The 14660-nt window shown below is 36.5% G+C and overlaps 1 pseudogene; it reads right to left on the bottom strand.

Moving 5' to 3' along the window:
• Positions 1-546: 546 nt before the first annotated feature.
• LOC140857394 (probable protein phosphatase 2C 78) lies at positions 547-2433 on the bottom strand (annotated as a pseudogene).
• Positions 2434-14660: the final 12227 nt, after the last annotated feature.

Raw genomic sequence — 14660 nt, 5'->3', positions numbered from 1 at the left:
AACATTATTTTTCAAACTCGATTCATGCTAAATGATTTAAATATCTTAGACTATGTCCACTAGTACAAAGTAATTATTTTTTTTTTGGGCCTTGCACATTTTATGAATAAAATCCTATAGGATATGCAGCCATCTATCATGTGCTTGTTTATACTAGTGAGATGAGATATGATAAATTTTATGATATCAGAGTTGATCCAATCTATAGTTTATATGCACTATAGAATAATACAATATAGATTCATTAGGATTGATTATAGGCCAATCATAGGGGGTGCTTGATTTGCGATCGGAATCAAAATCGAAATGAAAATCGAAATGGCTTGGAATCAGAATCGGAATGGCCAAATCCTCCGAGAGAGTATTTGGTTAGGGTAATTTAGGTCTGAAATGGAAATTGGAATGGATGACTCTCATTCCAACTGCTTGGTTGGGGGAGTTTCATTCCGATTTTCATTCTAGAGAGGAATGGGAATGATCCATCCCTTCCGTGGCCGAATCTGAACTCATCCTAATGGAGTCAAATCTCATTCTAGTGGAATGAGATTAAAAAAAAAAAAAATTATCTGCGAGCTCCTTCCTGACCTCCTCCTCGACGACGTTGTGGTCCCTCGACAGCCGCTTTGCCACCACGGCTCTCCCATCGGGCCCCCATCGATCGAGCACCACCTGCAAGTTCCCCAAGTTCGGTGCGTAGAGCACATCATCGGCGATCACTCCCATGAGGCAGCACGATCCCACCGATGCGATATGCAGCTGCGATGGCCATGACCGCTTCACCAGGTGCAAGAACTCCTCCATCACGTCGAATGCCTTCCTTATCACCTCCATTGAGATCCCTCTTGCTTCGACGCAAACTCTACCAAAAAACCCATCGATTTAGAGCAATAGATTGGTTAAAAATCTCTTCTACAAGGGGCGAGTGGTGGAGTAGTATGGAGGTGGGAGAAGAGATGGTTGTTAACGAAGTGAAAGGCCTCGAGGCTGCCATGCTCATTGAAGACACCGGTGAAGGTGGCGGAGGGGGAGGTGAGGACCTGGCCTGGTCCTTCAGAGAGGAGTTGGCCTGGACGACTATGATGGAGAAGTCGCTGGAGGCATGAGGCTTCGGATCCAAGTGCCAGAGGATCCGGTCTCCACTGTCAATGGTGCCAGGCCACCGGAAGTACCACTCTAGCGGTCGGCAGCATGCTCACAGCATCGCATCCTTGCTGGCTTTCTGGCCTCCTTCATCTTGAAATTCTTTGCCGATCGAACTGATAAGACTCGAGAGAGGAACCCTCATTAGTTACGAAAAAAATAATTTTTTTAAAAAATTTAAAGATATTATTGTTATGTTTAATTTTTATTTAATATCAATTTTTGAAATAATTAATTTTTAAAAATTTTAGTTAAGAATAAAAATAAAAATTTGAGTTGACTCCGATTCCTATCTTTATATATGAACCAAACAACAACAATGGGAACTATCCATTTCGATTCCGATTTCGATTACAAACTAAACATTTCAGATGATTTGGCCATTCTGATTTCGATTCCAATCTATTCTGATTCTGATTTCGATTCCGAATCCGATTCCAATTGCGAACCAAACACCCCCCAAAGTGCTTGGTTCATGATCAAAATATAAATCGGAATTGAAAAGAAAATTTAAATCCATAGAGGAGAGTAAAAATTGAGTTCTATGTAGATTGGACCATTCTCATTCCATCCTAGAATCAGAATCGAAATAGGACTCCTCTCAACCAAATAGTTGGAATAGAAGTCACCTATTTCTATTCCGATTCTAGACCTTCATTCCCTCCAACTAAGCACCCCCGTAGTGTTTATGAATGGATATATGAATTTGGACCCTTAATCTGACGAGAACATCATTGCTAGTTTAAACGGCGGATGTGAGGACTCTTGCAGGCGCATATTTAGTCCAATATTGATTATTCACTAAGAAGATCTTGAATCATTATACGGGACTAAGGAATTTAAATAATATCTTCTATCCAGTTTTTCTGGATGAGATCTGAATTGTTACAAGTAAAAAAAATATGATGTCTAAAAGCATACCAAAGAATAATGCCTTTTTTTTCTAGTAACTTGAGTGTGACTACTCTAAGAAACTTTTATCTCCTCCAAAAAGATTGGAGTTGCATGCACAAATAGGCCCTTAGTGCAAGAATTAGGGAAGTTAATACCACTATTTCCTCTTCCCGCACATCAAGAGCCTGGGAAGCTAATCCATCAGCTGCCCATGTCGGTACCATCCTTTCCTCTCAAGATTACAATACTTGGGCTTAGCATACCCGTTCCATCAAGACTTGTCCATCGATGATACCTTACTATTCTGGAGCGATATTCTCCATCTTTGGTCAATGAGGCATGATACCAAGAGCTTGCTTGCATATGCGCCATCACAAGCTCACCATGAGCCTTCCACATTTTGAGATCCTAGGCACCATTCTCGAGAGCTCAACACCTCGGAATGAAAGCCCTTGGAGGCTAATGTTCCCTCTTCTTTAGGCACCATGTCCACCAAACTTAACCTAGAGTGTATAGAGGCCAAAGCTCCTCCTTTTGAGCTTGTGCTAATAAGCCACTTTCCCTGAGGCAAAGATCTCACCTTTTCAAGGCACAAACCTCATCTCTCGAGCCACGTCTGATGCTAGATAGCTTCCAAGATAGTTTTCATGACCCTCCACTGATATAGTTCTCACCCTCTGTGGGCCTACTAAAGGTCCATTAATCTTATGAGGCATAGATCTTGACCCTTCGGGCATGGGCCCCCACCTTAAATGGCAAGGCCGACCCTCTCTCTTTGTTCCTGATGCATAGCCCTTGCCTCTCCTTCCTAGGCGTCACATGACCCGTTTAACATTGACACCACCATTTGGGATGACCCTATCCCCAAAAGGTTTCACCACTTTTGGTTTTTACGTTACGTTTGGTGGCTGGTAATTCTATCCAAATTGCTGGCAATTTAAAGGAGCCCCATCAAATTACCATGTTTCATATATTTTTTGGATTGATAATCCAGATTACCTCGTACAAGGTAATTTAGATTATCAAGAAGAGGGGTGGCTATTTAGATTACCAAATATTTGATAATCTGATAATGAAAAGTTTGGACGAAATTGCACTTATCAAACAAACGCAACGTAAACCCCTTTCTATCCTCCCGCTCGTCGTTCTTCTCGTCCCCCTTGTTGTTGAACCACTCGCTGTTGCGTGAACGGCCGTCGAGGCTCAAGGAGAGGAGAGGGGGGTGGTGGTCTCATGGAGTCGGGAGTGGACGGCAGTGGCACGGACGGCAACAGGTGCAACACAGACGACCGCGGTAGAGGGGCGGAATAGGTGCGAACGACTAGAGGGTAAGGGAGGGGGGTGGTGGTCTCACGGAGCCGATGGCGAACGATGGATACGGAGCAGACGACAGTAGGTGTGGCACGGACGGCCACAGCAAAGGATGGCATTGGGGTGGAGCCACGGGTGGCACGCTAGAGGGGGATGGATGCGGTGCTGGCAACTGAGAATTGGTCGGGGTGGGGCGGGGTGGAACGGGCGTGGGGATCAACCAGGGTAAGGGGTGGGAGGAAGGGAAGGAAGAAATGAGGAAAAAAATAAAAAAAAGATAAAAAAATAAATAATAAAATATTTTTATTTTATTAATAATAAAAAATATTATTTGAGTAATAATAAAATATTATTATTATGTGATTAGTAATATTATTTTTAAATATTTGATTATTATATGGGGAATTATAAGAGTATCCGATTTATTATTTGATTTAATAAATTTAATTTATTATTTGATTATTTGATTATCTTAATTTATTATTTGATTTAATAAATTTGATTTAAAGATATTTTAAAAATTTAATGTTATATTATCAGTAATCTGATTATCCTACTAAATATGTCAATCAAAATTTTCAATAATTTTACTGTAATATTATTTGTGTGTACCAAATACAGTAACATTACTGATAATCTATTCAGATTGTACATAATTCAGATTATCAGATAATCTAGATCATCACTATCCAGCAATGTACCAAATACAATTTTACCTATTTTTAAAAGACCCAGGAATTTTTTATTCATGATCCCTTATTCTCATTACTCCTAGATCAACCTGTAGCCTTTGAGGACCATACTCTTCTTCCCTCTATCAAGGTTTTTCCCTTTCAAGATTGACCATATGTATGACATCCACTTTCTTCCTTCCTTTCTTCATGCTTTATTAAAGGAGTGCCTAATAAGGATCACTCGCTAGACGAGTAGGGGAGCTTGGACACATGACTGGACTACATGGGTTCAAGACCGTGTAGGGCATACTACCCGCTGCACAGATCTCAGATCTGTATGCATGGTTCATGGGTCTCGAATGCATGGGCTTCGGAACCTAAGCTGAGTTTTATCTTATTAGACAAATTCAATGATAGTTAATCCTAGGGAGTTTTAACTTTTGTGGACTTGTCTTTTGAAAATCTTTGTTATTATTAGAAAGGTTAGTAGTTAAGATTCTTCAAGTTAGAATAGAATCTGGAATCCAATATTGAAGAAATAAAGAAAAGAAAGTCTCCTTGTATTATTTATAAACATCCCTTTTTAGGCTCCTCTTTAATGATAAATGACGTACTTGAATTGTTAATTGGTAAGAAATCTCTTATCGGAATTATTATTGCCTCCTCTCTATTCTCTTTCCCCTTCTCTCCCAGTTTTGGTAGATTTCTAGGACTTGTAAGTGAGCATGCAAGGGATATATCCTTGAAGTGGCTGGCTAATATGGTATTTTTGGGCTTGAAAAAAAGTGACCCAACCCTGTTCCTCTTCCAACTACCATCTGCCTGTTCTAATAACCTATTTTGTATATATTATAGTTGGTTTTCTATCTCGTCATAATTGGTTGCTTTGACATATCAATCCTTCCTTCTTCATGTTTCCAATCCAAGTTTCAACATATCTTGTGTCCTCTCTATGACTATCACCTTCTAATAACCAAGCTTGAGCATGAACCTAGGGACACCCTCAATAAGCCTATTCGGACCATGATGAATGGACCTACCACTGGGATATATGTACTCAGGCTATCAAATATGTTTCTCAGCTCTTCTTTGTCAGTTTTATACAAAAGCCTCAAATATCACTATCCTCCAATGTTACAAGTGGATCACCTTTGAGGCATCACCCTCTTGCATTTCTTTTGCTATCTTTCCTTTCTATTTGGGATCCTAGTGGATGGAATAGAGAAGCCATTTGGTAAGGGAATTGACATATATAGAAAAAAGAATTTCAAGAATATAAAAAAATCAAATAAAAGTCAAAAAGCCCAAAAACATTAGGGGAAAGAGGGTGGTTATGTGGAACATCTTGCACATAATTCCCCACCCCCCAGCCCCCCGAAATGCATGGGGATGATATCTTTGGAAGTATTTACTCATAAGCAAAATTCAATCCATTGATCCTAATTTGATCAAGAAGTAGGAAGTAATTTTCTTAGCCTATTCAACTCAAATCTCTCAAAGAAATTTAAAAAAAGAGTGAAAATGGGTGAAAGTGGATTTTAGGTTCTCTTTTTCTTCATTGATAATCCCTAAATCAAGATACATAACCTCTATTTATGTTATTGAGGTCTGTCTCTACACAATTTAGATTGGATTCTTCTTCTAGTTTAAAAAGAACTCAATATTTTTGAAATATGTATGATTAGTGAAAATAAACATCAAAAAGTTAAAATTTTATATAAGATATATATTTACTTCTACATCGTCTTTCTCAAACAAAGAAAGTTTTGATTTGATAGATCTATTTTAAGACCTAAATGATAGAATTTGGACTTGATCTCTCTACGCATCATAACTTTCAAAGAATCTCCACCTTATCTTCTTCATGCTTAATATCTAAGTTCCATAGAACTAGTAGCTGATGCAGGCAAGATTTACAAATAAATGGCATGGATCCAATGCCTTACAAGAATGCATTGTAAATAGAAATAGCCTAAAAAATGGAGTTCATGGATGCCCTCAATCCCACTTACCGGTGGACCAATAGGACTCCTTTGGATTTGTACGAGCCACAAATAAAATTAGTAACCACTGCATCAGCTGTTAGTAAATCATCTTATTTCTTGCATAACTTTCTTTAAACTGATGCTAGTATCATACTCAAAGCTACCCCATTATAACGATCGGTTGCCATATCTGTTATAAATTATATGAGTATTCATATATAATGGTTTGATGTGCTTATCACATCTCCTTCTTGATTTCTGAAAGATTATTTGTATTGTTTTCTAGTTGGACCTACCAGTTGTAGTCCCTTGCATGTTTTTGAGTAGCTTTTCATCATGGCTACCCTCATTTTCTAGAGTCTCTGAACATTTGCCTAGGTCTTCATAATGTCTACAATGCTGGTTGCCTTAGCTTGAAAATTCTAAGGTAAGTGGATGCTAAGTTTACCTTAAGCTTCTCTAGGTATCGATTTGAATTAGATCCTAATACTATTATATTCTTTTGTTCCCAAGCTCGTAGGTGCATTTGACTTTTGAACTCTAAGACTCTTGAGATCACTCATCAGCCAAGCTTGTTTCGCAATGGTGCTTTCCATTCTTGGCTCGTATATGTGTTTGGTTCTTGATATCCTTTCTACTGCTCTCGATCTTTACCATATTGCCTCCTGGATATTTCTGAAGTACTGAGTTTGATAAGAAGAAGAGAAATAGTTCTGTTTAATGAGCCAATACCATCAGTCTAGCAGGCTGTGTAGAGGTTTCAGCATTTTGATTTTTCTATGAAGGAATTCTGACTTTAGATCGATTGGTCCTATCCTTCTTGCTTCAGGCTACATTTTTGAGATATCTTCTAACTCTCAGATTGAGCCTATATTGGTACCTATCTTTCCTTCTCATATTCCAGCAGCTATAATATATTTCTAAGTTGGTGAAAAGTTTCTATTACTTGCCTTTCTTCTATGGGTGCTTTTCCTTTCTCTCTATGGTTTTCATTGATCTTTTAGCCTAAGAAGGGCCTTTGGCTTGAAATATTTTTTTTTTTCTGGACTTGTCACTTGGATGGTGATGTCTAGGACTCCTCTAGAAATGATCCTGATACCCCACTTGCTCCCTAGGTGTTGAGCCAAGCCAAAATCTTTTGAAACAACAATCATAAGGGACTTTGATATAAATGAAATCTATATTCTTTAATTCTTCAAACTTTTTTCCCCATTTAAGTTATGGACCCAGCCTATGTTTGTCTAAAACTTTCTTCAATCCAGCCTACTCATGAGATCTTTCTGCTCAAATTTTCAGCATGAAGGCTTTCAAATCTGCCAAAATCACATTAACATTTATTTCAAGCAACTAGCATTGTTCTTTTATCTTTCTTTGAAAATATTGAGCTTTTCATTGATAATCTCCTTTTGGATGGCATCGTAGAGGATGATGCAACTATTAGTATGGTGACTTCATTCTAGAGGAGAAATTTGTGATCTTCAACTAGATTTATTTGTTTATCACTCAATAGGTGATTAAAGGTTTGCTCCACCTTTGTGATATCAAACAAGTACTTAATATTATCTCTTGTGATAACCTGACCACTTGTTCATGATTGATTTTGCCCAACCACTTACTGGCCTAACTTGTTGTTGGCCAATTTTGTCAAGTTGATCTACTCCATACCTCACAAATGTAAGACTTGTCTGACAGGACCTCAGGCACATTGATCTCATTATATTTATCTGGATCAACATTGTGCTTCCCCAATTTTGTTTCAATAGTTGAGACTCCATAGTTCAAATCGCTCATGTACATCCCCTTGGATGCTCTCCTTTGCTCTTCTTCCTTAGAAGTCACTCATAATTTTTTGCTTGGGTAGCTATATGAAAGAGATCTGAAAACTTATCTAGCAAATGTCTTTCTCAATTCAAAGTTTAGGTTGTTCCATGCAAATTTGACATAGCATCATAGAACAAAATGTAGCACATGTTCCTAGCCCTTTAAATATGGCTACATATCTTTCAATGTTTTCATGAAGCTATTGTACTAATCTAGTGAGGTCAACTATAGACACTTCAGGTTCTATCAATAAAATTCAGCATGGAATTGACTATCTAATTGCTGCTAGGTGTATGCAAAATTAGGTGGTTGATTCACATACCAAATAAATGCCAACATAATCAAAGAATTGGCAAATAATCTGAGCTTGAGAAAATCATTCATCTTGGCTTTATGTCATTGGACCAAGACTCGGCTTATATGCTCCATAGTATAGAGATTATCATCTCCCGAAAATCTTGACAATTCTAGATCTTTGTATCCACTTGAAAATTCATGCACGGTCTATAAATCTAAATCAGGTCTTTTATAAATTGGCCTTATCATAGGATGATAAGTACAATATAAAACTAACTGATATAAAAGATTTTAATAAAGATTAGAAGCACCATGATCAGTCTTACATTGCCACCTAGCCTATGGATTCAGCCTACATGGCTAGTTGAGAGGAGGTGGTATTCATTGTGGTTGGTGACTACCAATCCTTAGAATTGGTAGAATGAATTTCATCAGCTAATTAGATGATTGCCCCCTAGCCTTTGTAGGATTGCAGCCAATTTCTAGCATAAGAACCTATCTTGAGACAATTCCCATGCCAATATCCTTCCCCCATATACTTAGCCATGGATCTAGGTGATCAAAATTCATCTTAGGTTCTAAAGAGAGCATAAAATTAACTAAAGCATTAGTTATAACATGTTCAGCCTAATTCAAAAGTTCCTTATTCATTGATGAAACATTATTTTCATCATCTTGGTCTGGGACCTTGAGGGTTCTCTAGTGCAAAACTCAGGCTACCATCAACCATGTTCACCATAGGGTTGACAAGTGGACAAAGTGGTACTTGGTAATGATTGGGTGGCATAGAGATAGGTCTCTCGATTAGTTTTGTGATCAGAGTCAATGAAGAGTCTTGGTACTCTTCAAATGGCCTCAATTCAATGGCCACGTGTCACTACTTTGAGCTCGCATCTATATGGAAATTGAATTGTAAGACAAGTTTGCTCCAAAGACTGATTAACCAAAGCACCAAACTTGAGGGACCTAGACTTTGAGGCCACAATCTCCAGAAGGGCTAGATCTAGTTTGCTCATCGAGAACCTTTATTCCTAGCTGACCTTAGGGACTCTATTTGGTTGGCTTAGTCTAGGTTATTGGGATTCATCAATAGCATTATGGATTAGATTTTTTCCACAAAGCCTAATGGTTGAGCCACGCACCTCTTTCATGGTAGTACCGTAGTAGTTACCCTTGTAACATTAGGTATGCCAGAGAGCTTGTTGTTGTCTTTTTTTTCTTAAGATTGGATGGAGGAGAACCAATCTGGAATAATGAGTACACGTGCCATCAGTGTTTGAACTAGAAAGAATAGATGGTAGTAGACTACTATCTCGACCTTCAAAAACTTTCACTACTAGGGTGTCTCCTTCTTTAGGAAAGAAATGGTAACGTGCTACGCAAATGACTATGAGCTAGAGGATAACTAAAAATGAAGAAGAAAATAACTAGAACATAAAGTAAAGTATTGATCATTTAATTGGTGAAGAGCCTTCTTTTAGAATTATAATTTAATATTTATATATATCATTTTTAACTGTGGGACAGCTATCTTCTTCCAGCATTGGCACTACCTTTTCTGGTTATCATTACTTTATCCATTTTCTTTTGATGGTTGCTGCAGTCAGTTCTAGCCACATCTCTGCTTTCTATGTCCAGATCTTTCAGTAATCATTTTTGTTTCCTATATCGTACTTCCGAGGCTTCATCCTGAGTTAGACAAATGTCTTGACATATGGCATGATCTTAAGTTAGTCTCTCCAATAGGCCATATTTAAACATGGCTTATACTTGAGATCTCTTTGAAACCTAATCTATGCCCATGGTAACCACCTGGATTGGAAGGACCAATTACTTTCAGATTTGGCTAAGCCTATCTTGCATGGCACCTTATGATTGTTCGATAAGCCTATTAATATAATTTAACCGCCAAATCTGGCCATATGTCACCATCTCAGCAGATCTTCATATCCTTGATGGAACCATGATGCATATAGTTCTATGAATTGCTTAACTCTAATTAGTGACTTTCATGTTTATCATGCTAAATCAAATATGAACCCCTGGCATATTTTCAATTATCAAGGCAAGAATCTCTCACTATTACTCGATTTCTGAGACCATTTTGTGGCCATCAACTAATCAACCTTTAAGGTTATATCACTAATTAGGATATGGTGTAAAGGATGACTCACCAAAAATCATCTTATTCCCAATTCATGAGAGACTAAATCATCTCATTCATAGTTCATGAAATGAGAAACTTATCTCATATTTAGTTTATGATAAATTTTTTTAAATTATTATTTAATAAGATGGTAGAAGACTAATCGAATTTTCTATCTAATGGTACATTTCCAATCTCAGCCTCTTTTCATCTTTAAAGATTTATTTTTAGGCCACTTTATTTGGCAAATACTATAGTATATTTTAATGTCCCAGATACTAGTTATAAATATTTGAAAACAAATTTTGAGTCTTGAAATTAGATTGCAATTAAATATGGGTGGCTCGTTTCTAGAAGAAATTATTAGGTAGACACGTTCTACCACGTAATATATAGGCAAAGTCAATAAAAATCCCACACATCAACTGATTTCTTATTAATAACTAACTATGATTAACCATGATTTAGCAAAGAACTATTAATGACTTCAAAATCTTTATTGGCTGGGAGGTGGACTGAACCATATTTTGAATAAAAAAAAGAGATGGGTCCACCATATTTTGAATTAAATTTAAGCTCTACCATGGTAGTAGGGCCCACTATAGAAAGCCTTTCTCATCCATTTTAGATGTTTTTCCTATAGTGGGCCCACTATTATTTATCTTTTTGTACTCATAGTGGTGATTTAATTCAAAACATGATTTAGCAAAGAACTATTAATGACTTCAAAATCTTTATTGGCTGGGAGGTGGACTGAACCATATTTTGAATAAAAAAAAGAGATGGGTCCACCATATTTTGAATTAAATTTAAGCTCTACCATGGTAGTAGGGCCCACTATAGAAAGCCTTTCTCATCCATTTTAGATGTTTTTCCTATAGTGGGCCCACTATTATTTATCTTTTTGTACTCATAGTGGTGATTTTATTCAAAACATGATGGACCCCACCTTTTTTTAATTGAAAATATGGTGCATCTCTTGACCTCACATCTTATAAAAACTTTCAAGCCATTTATCCCACCTCTTTTTTTAATTCAAAACATGATTCAATCCACCTCACAAATAAAATTTTTTAAGCCATTAATAGTTCACTGCTAAATCATGGTTAATGAATGTTAGTCATTAATAAGAAATCAGTTGATGTGTGAGATTTTTATTGACTTTGTCTATATTCTACATAGTAGAATAAGTCTATCTAATAATTTCTCCATTTCTTGAGCTACCGATGAGTCTTCAATTAATTACGTCCCATTAAAGAAGACCTTTGACTACGTAATAAAATCTTTAGACCATTCTTATATACATATGTTTGAATTACTAAAAGGAAATATGCTAGTGAAAATAAATATGAACTTAAAGAAACCTACATATCCAAACAAGTTTGAGACATATGAATAAGCTATATCAGCTCTCTTTTCTCTTTATATATCCATACACTAAAACACAGGCATATGTATTACAAATTTTTTAAAAAAGACAAAAATGAATAAATATCATGATTTTGATCAAAAGAGATAACATCAAACCAAAAAATAAAAAATAAACTTTAAAATAGGAGTTGGGAGATGGATAAGGTTGTTAGAGATAGAAGAAAAATAAGTTTGTTAGATAAAGGTTGGTTAGGATATAAACAAAAGGAATTTGGGGTGCTCGAATGAATTCATTGCACATGAAATGTGAAATTGAAACACAAAAATTGATATGAGTTATGTATCCTCCCCTCCCTTCCCTACCTTGGAAACCCAAAAAACAAAAACTATGTTGATGATTATATTATAATAAAGTTACTATGTGAATTACCTAATATTGCACCCTTGAGCAAATTTGATAGACCCAAAGGATCCACCAATGCCTTTTTTTTAATATAGTGTATATGTATATGTACCACATTTGCAATAGTTGCACTGTGGTACCATATAATTATAAGATAGGAATGAAGTAACTTTATTCAATTACAAATAAATCTTTGTTATGTCCTAGAATTAATCATCCCCATAGAAGATGAGAAAGCTGTATCGAATTTTAAACTAAAGACAAAAATAAGAAATACATTGAAGTTGAGAAGCAATAGATTCAAACTCTAAAATGAAGTAATAAAATAAGAAAAGATTTTGAAATTAAAAACTAAGAGGTGCACCACCCTAATTAGAGCTGTCAAAGACTTGTTGGAAAATTTTCTCTTAAAATACTGTTAATCTTTTATATAAATTTCATATTTAATTAAAAACCTTTAAATACATTGAATAAATATATTAAGTTTTGATGTTATCTGATTTGAGGCATGCTATAGGAGGCACTTGCTTCAAAGTAGAATTTGTCTTGCTCATGTGCAAATAGTTGATATTAGTCTACTCCTAGGATATAACGAATTATTTTGTATTCTTCTTGAAGTGTACTCTAACAAAGAAAAATTAAAGTGGAACCCAACCTAACAAAATTCGGATGCATTGAAAATCACCAGATTTGCTTCAAGCAAATTCTCTCAATCTTCTTTTTTATGGATACAATCATCTTCACAAATGCTTGATGGGTATACCTGAGTTTACTGACTTAGTTCTCTCAATTCTCTCCTCTAGTTTATGTTATTCCATTTATGTTATTCAAATGGAAGAAAATATTATTCTGATGGATAGGATTTCTTTCCTATTTATATATGTGAAAGAATAAGTATGATAGGATGCTTAAGTATGTTTTTGTTAGATACGTACCTTTATATGATCTATCTATTTATCAAGAGTTGTGTCCTTTGAAATCACCATCAAATCAGGTGTATCACTTTGTAAGAATGCATGTCTTCATTTGTGGAAGTCTCCCAAAGTGCATGTTTGCGATGCTTCTACTTGAGATATCTTGTGAGAAGAAAAAGCATATCTCTACACTACTTTTTAAGACACTACAGTTAGAAATTTTTTGTAGAATTTTAAGAAAGAAGAGAGAAATAAAGAAAAAAAACTAAATCTTATTTATTTAGAAACCAAGTTATTAGGTCTAAGATAAGGTTTTATATTTAAATAGGTTTATATTTAGATAAATATCTAATATGAAATTCTAAAATCTCAAAATTTTGAATTAAATATTTTATTAATAAACCAATAATCCCTTACATAATTCAAAAAATTGGAAAATCATATAATACATATAATATGCATTTGTTGTAATAGGAAGATACCTCGTGGGGTTGAGGTTTTTAATTTTTTGGTACAAAGTGGGGTCAACAGACCCAAGTGGACAAAAGAAACCAGAAAGAACAAAGAACAGGGAGGAGAAACGAAGGCAGGGGATTAGGGAAGGAAGAAACCAACACTTGTAGCATCAGCCAAAATGAGGTTTTGGATATTTTGAGGAAGATCAGCATACCTATGGAAGTCAGCATTGATAAAACATCCCGCCAAAAGATCAGCTGGTTGGTTCACCTGTCGAAAAACATGGGAAATAGAGAAAGCTTGCAAGAGAGTTGTAAGCAGAGGGATGTCGGCAACCAGAGGATAGAGGTTTGCTGAAATGTACGGAAGTCTATTCCGTTAGGAAGATATCCCATGGACTATAGTAGCAGAATCATCTTCAAGCCAAATTCTAGTAAACTGGAAGCGAGTAGTCACAGCAACAATCCCTTCCCAAGCGGCTCGGAGTTCAGCATGCGGTATAGATGGGGCATGAAAAGACCATAGCCCGTGTAGTTTCTGATGATAAAACCAACTCCGGCATCACCATTTATTCAAGAGGCATCGAAGCTGATCTTCACTATTCCACAAGGAGGGGCACCCAAGAGACCATTAAGGAATTAGAGGTGGTGGAACTCATTGAGCTGTCGGTACCCTAGAGCTGTATTGGAATAGTGTCAACCTTCTTCGAAGCATCACAGAACTCGTTTGCAAGAAGCACTGCTAGATTATAAATCTGCTGCAGTTGGTGTTGCTTCCGCTAAAACACTTGCTCAATTCGAGCATTCCATGTGCTCCACCAAATATGCAAGGATAGTTTTGGTATCTTAAGAAACAGTAGGATCAGTTTTGAGATCAATGATTTGTTGAGTGGAGTTGATGCCATAGATGTCAATACTTGAAGCTAAATAATTGTTCCGGACCTCCTTAGCAAAGATGCAGTTGATCAAATAATGATCAATACCTCTGTGGTATTACTACACAAATCACAATTTAGAATTTGGGAGATGGATCCCACTCTGTACAGGAACACCTTTGCACGGTAGCCTGCCCCAACAAACTTGCCACCAAAAAAGTTTTACCCTGGGAGCAACAGGTATCTGCCAGATCAACCTAAAAGATTCCAAGCTTTGATCATCAAAATCCTTTAGAATGGAACACTAAAAGGCCCGAACCTTGGTTTGGGTGGAACCATTTGGCGTCCAAATAAGCGTGTATCTTGACAGTTTG

Source organism: Elaeis guineensis, chromosome 4 (assembly GCF_000442705.2).
Source record: "Elaeis guineensis isolate ETL-2024a chromosome 4, EG11, whole genome shotgun sequence".
Classification (NCBI taxonomy): domain Eukaryota; kingdom Viridiplantae; phylum Streptophyta; class Magnoliopsida; order Arecales; family Arecaceae; genus Elaeis; species Elaeis guineensis.
This window is presented reverse-complemented; position numbering and strand designations above follow the sequence as displayed.